We start from the raw sequence: 7,500 nt of genomic DNA on the forward strand, positions 1-7,500 counted from the left end.
TAAAATACAAGGTTTGGAAACTGGCGATGTCTATCGTTCTCCTAAGCCGTGGTATGCAACTCTTATAATATTAAATGAAATATGAGTAAACAAATATATACGCATACATAAATATATATAAAAAGAGGTTTGTGTTTACTATAAACTTTTTACGCAAATATTACGCAAGTATAAATCATGTAGAATATCTGCATGAATATAATTACACGTAATAGTTAACTAAAGATGATCATCCCATAAGAAAACCGAAAAAAACTAATAGGGAATTAATTAAAATGAATGTTTAAAAGAATATGCAAATTAGCTAGATCTTTTGCTAGTGAATTCAATTCCACAACCCATATATAAGAAAATTGTATTTTTTTAAAATAAATAGAAAATAGTTTTTTTTTTTAATATGAATATCAATACACACAAAAGAAAAACGAATTTATAGGAGTATAGATTGGACTCATTAAATAAAAAACGGGCTTGAACACGGGACCATTCGATCAGAGGCCAAATGCTCTACAACTGAGCTGTATCTCCAGACGTCCATAATTCTTCTTCTTTTTTTTTATAGAAAACAATTGCTATGATTGAATTATCTCCCGTGCCGGTGTGACGTATATAAATTTATCTGTAAAAATTATTGTCTTTTAGTTGTAAGAAAAAAAAAAAAAACTATTTTAGGATTGGATTTTTTTCGATTTGGGATACTTATCCGCGGAATGTTTGTAAAAAAAAAAAAAAAAAAAAAAAACATATCTAGGAACACTGCCAGACATATAAATTACCTTTCTGTGAAATTTGCAATAGATAAGCGCAGCCGTTTAGGAATCTACAAGGAACGAACACACACAGACAGACAAAGTTGCATTCATATAAGCGTAGAGAAATATAATACTAACAGCTATTTGTGTGCTTAACTTGAATAACTATTTTTAAACAGCTATAATAAATAAGATCTATTGCTAATGTCGCTGGTAAATGGTTGACCAATTCTACCGCTTCCAAAGATATCTTATTCTTGAGGCAATAAAAGAGCCAATTGTAATTTTGAAAGCATATATTAAATAGTGGAAGTTGCGGCTACCCGACAGGTTATATGTGTATATGATATAAACATGGTATCCGGGTGTTTTTCTTTTTAAATGTAAAATAAAGACTAATCAAATTTACCCAGAATGAATTTGTGAGGAAAGAAGAATGATAGAGGAAAAGAAAATAAAGATCCAAAGTGTTTAACCATGATGAACGGGGTTGGTGTCACGACTCATGCAAATATCGACGTGCCTGCTCATTCAATTCGCTTAAAGTCGAAAGTTTAAATAGTTTGTTTGCAATGCAATAACATTTTCCCCGACTTATAATGCAGTTATTGTTTAGTGACTTATTTTCAACTAAAAGGGAAAAACAAACTGGAATATGAAAACAAACGGATGTTGACCACAACGAATTTGAGTCTACAGGTTAAGTAAGCAGTATTCGTGAGATGAATACGGTTATTTGTGAATGTCAGCTTTTGAAGCTTTTAACTTTCGCTCATATTAGTGCTGAGACGGCTAATTGGAATGTAAATCAGGAATTGAAAAAATCAGAATTTTTTTCAGGTATCGGAATCGGTATCGGAATCAGAAAACTTTTCGCTTATTTTTCAATAGCAAACGACGCTTCCTTTAATAACCTTTGTTTTATTGTTAACAGTTCAGTCCGGCTTTGCTCGGGCCCTATGTGCTGTTCATAACTTTATGTGCGCGCGCGCACACACACACACACACACACACACACACACACACACACACACACACATATATATATATTATAAACTTTGAGTCATATCCAGGTAGCCTACATCTAAAATTTCAAGTGTTTAGACACAAAATTGGCAGTGGAGTTTGGTACAGTTTCCAACGGTCAAATCGTTACACTTTGACAGCCAAATTTCTAGCCGAAAATCGATAACAACGATTTTCTTAAATCTCAATACCCCTTATGTCAAATCTCGAGTCTGTAGACTAAATATTGACAGCGTTGTTTTTTTTTAGGAAAATGTACACACACACAGAAACACACACGAACGCACAGGCAATTTCACTTTTATAGGTATATAGATTATTTGAATTTATTTAAAACACTACCGGTTGCAATAATAAAATAATAAATATTTATTGATTTTAAACTACCAGTAAAATTAAAATCTATAGATCCCCCCCCTCCAAGAGTATTTTTTATTTTTGAGAAAATATATGAACATTTAACATGTGTTTTTACGTTAGTCGAGGAAAAATAACAACTCTATAGTTAAATTTTTAGGGATTAATAAAGAATCGAAATCGGTAATTGTAGCGGAATCGGAAATTTAGTACGGAATCGGTAATTGTATCAGAATAGGTAAACATACTGGAATAGTCCAATCATTAGCTTATATACAGCGATCGATACCTTTTCAAGCAGCAACGTATTTTACGTTAGTACATGGTTTTATTATGTTATTGTGGGACCTGTGGAAATTCCACAGGGGACTAATTCATATGTAATATATTGATGTTGCCATTCTGTAGATGTTCAGTGTAAATGGAGACTCTCTAGTATTAATGTAACTTTCTTGTAAAAACTTCAAAAGCAGGGACACCTGGCCTAGCCCGGTCGTAAAGTACGCTTAAGTATTATATTTTAATTTTTACAGATTTCGTATACATTATTGTAGAGTTAATGTTCTATGAAATATAAATATATGTAACTTGAGTTCTTTCAGCTATAATCGAAACCGAAACCAAACTTGTGAAGAATTCTTGGTAAAATTATTTATTACAAGTAATAGAAGTCCATAAAAATTAAACGACAGTCATTCGGATGTAAGCGTGGCACACAAAATAAATAAATAGCTCACACGCTATCCTATTAATATATAGAAATATATAGATGACTTTACATTCATAACATATTATATATATATATATATACATACATATATATACATACATACATATATATATATATACATATATTACACACACACACACACACACACACACATATATATATATATATATATATATATTAGGTTCGTGCAAAGATAATATCGACGTTCAACTTCAAAAGATCATAACTCCTTTCATAATAAACTTTATCAATCGAAATAAGAACGATTAGAATCAAAATAATTTTTGTCAACAATAAACGTGTTTATTTATTCCATTAGCATAGAAATTTTTTAAGCATTTTTCGCGCAGGAAATTATGGAGATGCTTGAAAAAGTGATAATCAGCGGGCCAGAGATCCGGTGAATATGGCGGATGAGGCAAAGTCTCGTAGCTCAATTCGTTCAGCTTCTGCAGAGTCAATTGAGAAACATGCGGGCGAACTTTGTCATGAAGGAGAATTGGTCCCTTCATATTGACCGACCTCGGGCACATACGCAGGAGCATCTTGTGCATTTCATTTGAAATAGAGAACAGCTGTTGAGTGGTCGACCTCGAGTTCAACATGAACTTCTCGTGTAGTTTTGCGAGGATTGGATTCAATTAAGACTTTTGAATGTTCGCGATCGTCTTCACCTTCGAGGCTCTCGGTACTATTGCGAATTTTTTTTTTTTAACCACCGTTGTGCTACGCGTTCGTTAGTTGTTCCTGGGTCAAACGCATCATTGGTATCACGAGCTCACCAGCTGTTCGGCCTTGTTTGAACTGGAACAAGAAAATCGTGTGGATTTGAATTTTGTCCACGCTGTCGATAAGCCTGCAAAAAATGAATGAAGATATTGTGAACGATAACGAATAACACGATTTGATAGTGCAAAGAAGGCGCTTCAAAATGATGTATAACATGGCTATATATATCAAGAAATTAATTTAGAAATTATATATAAAATATGTGAGAAAACGATATTGTTTTTACACCAACCTTATATAATGAATAAATCACTTGACATAGATAAACATAGACTTGACATAAATAGAAAAGAAGCTTGCCTTTTTTCTGTTGTTCTTGGCCTTCGCGCCGGAACCAAAGTGTAGTATCTGTTCTGCAGATGCTGCACTTAAGATAATTTGTACCAGTCAATCTAGGGGAAACCGTCTATAATGGTACAATTATTATTTTTGGTAACCAGAGTGCCCCCTTTTTGCCTACTTTTAGGGGAGCTGGTTTTTACCCCACATTAAAAACGGCCTTGTGCCTAACTTGCTTTGGTGGGGAAGCAAATAAATACAATAAATCACTCGACATGAACACTTCAGCCATATGCACGTGGCTTATTACATTAAAAAAATAAGCTTCGTCGAAAGTTTCTTTTATATCAGTTATTGAAAGTAAATGATGTCAAAATAATTCTTAAACGTATTATAATGAGACGATAACTGTAGCGTTAAGTGAACCTTAAAATATGTATATTAGTCTATATAATTTATGTAGTTCGTGAATAACGTTAATATGTTATTATGGAAGGTTTCAGGTTAAATTCAAATTATGATATTGCATTACGAGTATCGTATTTGAATGAAAATCTTTTAGTAGCCATTATAAATGTTAAATATTATGAAGCGTTGTCCGAGAGGCAGAACACATTTTGTCCAATTTCAGCCAGAAAGGAGAACAAGACAAAGAAGAGGAAATAACTCCAACTCCATATGGGGAGCTGCATGTATATTGCTTTTAAAATTGAGATAGCTGTTTAGGCTTCTTTCCACGGGGTCTCGATTTCGAATCTCGTTAGATTCAGTGACTCCGGTGAGTCGTAGACGAGGAAACATGTGTCAGTTGATAATTATATTTTACAAACAATATATACACCGCTCCTCATTTGGAGGTATCAATTTAGAAAAAGGGAAAATTATTCCCAACTCGCATTTAGGTAAAAATGCACTTACGTATAAATAATCGAATTCATTCAAAGAGTATCGCTAAGAAAATAAATAAATAACATCTACATAAAAACATCCAGTAGTCGCGTGAGATGGGACAGTGGTAGAGGTTTCGGCTTCTTTCTATATGGTCGCGATTTCGAATCTCGCTAGATTCAGCCACTGTGATGAGTCATAGATGACGAAACATGTGTCAGTGGATGATTATATTTTAAAGACTATATATATGCCGCTCCACATTTGGGGTATGAATTTGGTAAAACAGAAAATTATTTCTAACTCGCATTTAGGTAAAAATGCACTTACAGATAAATAATTAAATTAATTCAAAAAGTATTGCGAACAAAAACAAATAACACCTCTCTCTCTCTCTCTCTCTATATATATATATATATATATATATATATTGTTATCCACATAAAATACTGTTTTGCTGTTTCACAGCTCATCAGTGCGGCTAGACAACCATCTACGTCAAGCCAGGATCGAAACCCGACCGCCCAACCCCGAAACAGTGTTTCATAAGAAACGGCTGATTTGGACAATTGTGAATTCGTGAAATCAAATTGGTTAAACTATTTCAGGAAAATATTTAACTTACTAGCAACATAATTTTTCAACGATATAATTTATATACTGTTTTACGGTTAAAAAAAAACATATATATATATATATATATATATATATATATATATATATATATTGAATAAGGGTCAACGAATTTTCCACGCCTTCCTTTTTGTTTTAATTGAAATCGATCAAGTGTCTCAATATTAATTCAAATCGATTGATTACTTGCTGTAGTTGAAGATCAACCGCAGTTCACCGGCGACGAATTTTCTCATTTCTTCTGCAGATAATTACTCCACAATACAATGTAGTCTTTATTACACTTTAGAGAACATACTGTTGATTTCATAAAATTAGTTTGATAATAGTTTGAATTACAGTTTAAAATTCAAAAGTCGTGTATTATGGTTCAGTTGTCTCATGAATAGAAATATTCATTTTTAACGCGCCCCTGTTTTACTGATGATTTTATAAAATAAAATATCGGTACTTATCTACAGTTACGCCTATATAAAAAAAAATCGTTTTCAAGAAAAATCTTTAAAAAATATTTAGGATGTATGCACCTGTCACCGCACGAAGATGTCATATTCAAAAAATCACGTAAATCGAGCAGGTATTTTTTTAAGAAAATAAAATTATGACACATTTTATTGAAGAATTACTTGACGACATCATTCATTTCTAATGAAACGATTCTAGCGACACCTCTTGGCAACGTCGGGAATGTAGGGTAGACAATCGACTTTTCATCCTCTAGAAATAATCCTTTAAAATTAAGACTTTTACTGAGTTTTTCAAGTTTTTTTCAAAGTCGATTGTCTCCCCCCCTCTCCTACAATATAAATACAGACTTTGTTGGGAAGGGGACTAAACGCGTGGATGCTTATTTTACTTAAAATTGTCTTCATTGCACGTTACACCCCCCACACCAAAAGATATGACCATAAAGTAGGTGCTCATTATACGTTAACTTATCATAGAAACGTGATCCCCCACTTTTTAAAACTAACATTTCGTCATATCTTGGAAACTACTCGTTTGCTGTAATTGCAGCGTCCCCGAAAACTTATAAATGTGTTACTTTTAAATGATTTTTTCTATTGGGTGAAAAGTCGATTGTCTGCCCTAGTTCATCCTATATTCCCGACATTGCCAAGAGGGGTCGTTAGCAGCGTATCATCCGAAATGGAAGATGGCGTTAAGTAATTCTCTGATAAAATGTGTCATAATATTTGATTTTCTATAATAATAATAATTTTAAAAAAACTACTTGATCGATTTACGTGATTTTTGCAATACGACATCTTCCTACGGTGACAGGTGTATACATCATAAAGATTTTTAAAGATTTTTCTTGAAAATCTTTTTTTATATAGGCCCAATTGTATAAAAGCACCAAAGTATGTTTATAGTGTGGTTTAAATTGAACTTTAAAATACAAAGGACAATGTCAGTGTCGAATTGCGATTCAAACCGATAGATTAATTTCTAACTCACTCCTGTCCTATCAAAGAACCGACTGTTGAATTCATATGCCAGGCATTTCTGCTTGTGCGATCATGAAACTTCACAAATTAATTTGTGATGTGAAGTTTTATAAGGTGTTAACCTTATTTAAAATCAGACTTTGTTTTTTATCGGATTTTTCGAATATTGATCACCGATTTTCAATACTTATTAGAATCCTTGTGATAAAAAAAAAACTTATCTAAGAATACGCCCAACCGCACAAAGTATCTTTGCGTTGAATTTAATAAAAATTGGCCGAACTGTTTCGAAGTCTATACACAACAAACGCATACACAGACAAAGTTTATTTTTATATATAAGTAAAATAGAGATATAAAAGAAAAAATAGCAAACAATTATATTCATAAAATAAATGGCAACACTTGGGATAAATGGCAAAGACAGGCAGTTGAAAAGAACATATGAAATAAGATAAAGATTACAACAACAACAACAACAACAAAAACAAAAACATGTATTATGTTTTAAAGTAAATTTAGGATAAAACTGCTCTTAATTAATTCAGCTTTCATTCAACAGGTGGCGCTGATCGTGGTAAGACAAACGAAATAT

Source organism: Euprymna scolopes, chromosome 15 (assembly GCF_053919585.1).
Source record: "Euprymna scolopes isolate OS-2025 chromosome 15, ASM5391958v1, whole genome shotgun sequence".
NCBI classification, from domain to species: Eukaryota; Metazoa; Mollusca; class Cephalopoda; order Sepiida; family Sepiolidae; genus Euprymna; species Euprymna scolopes.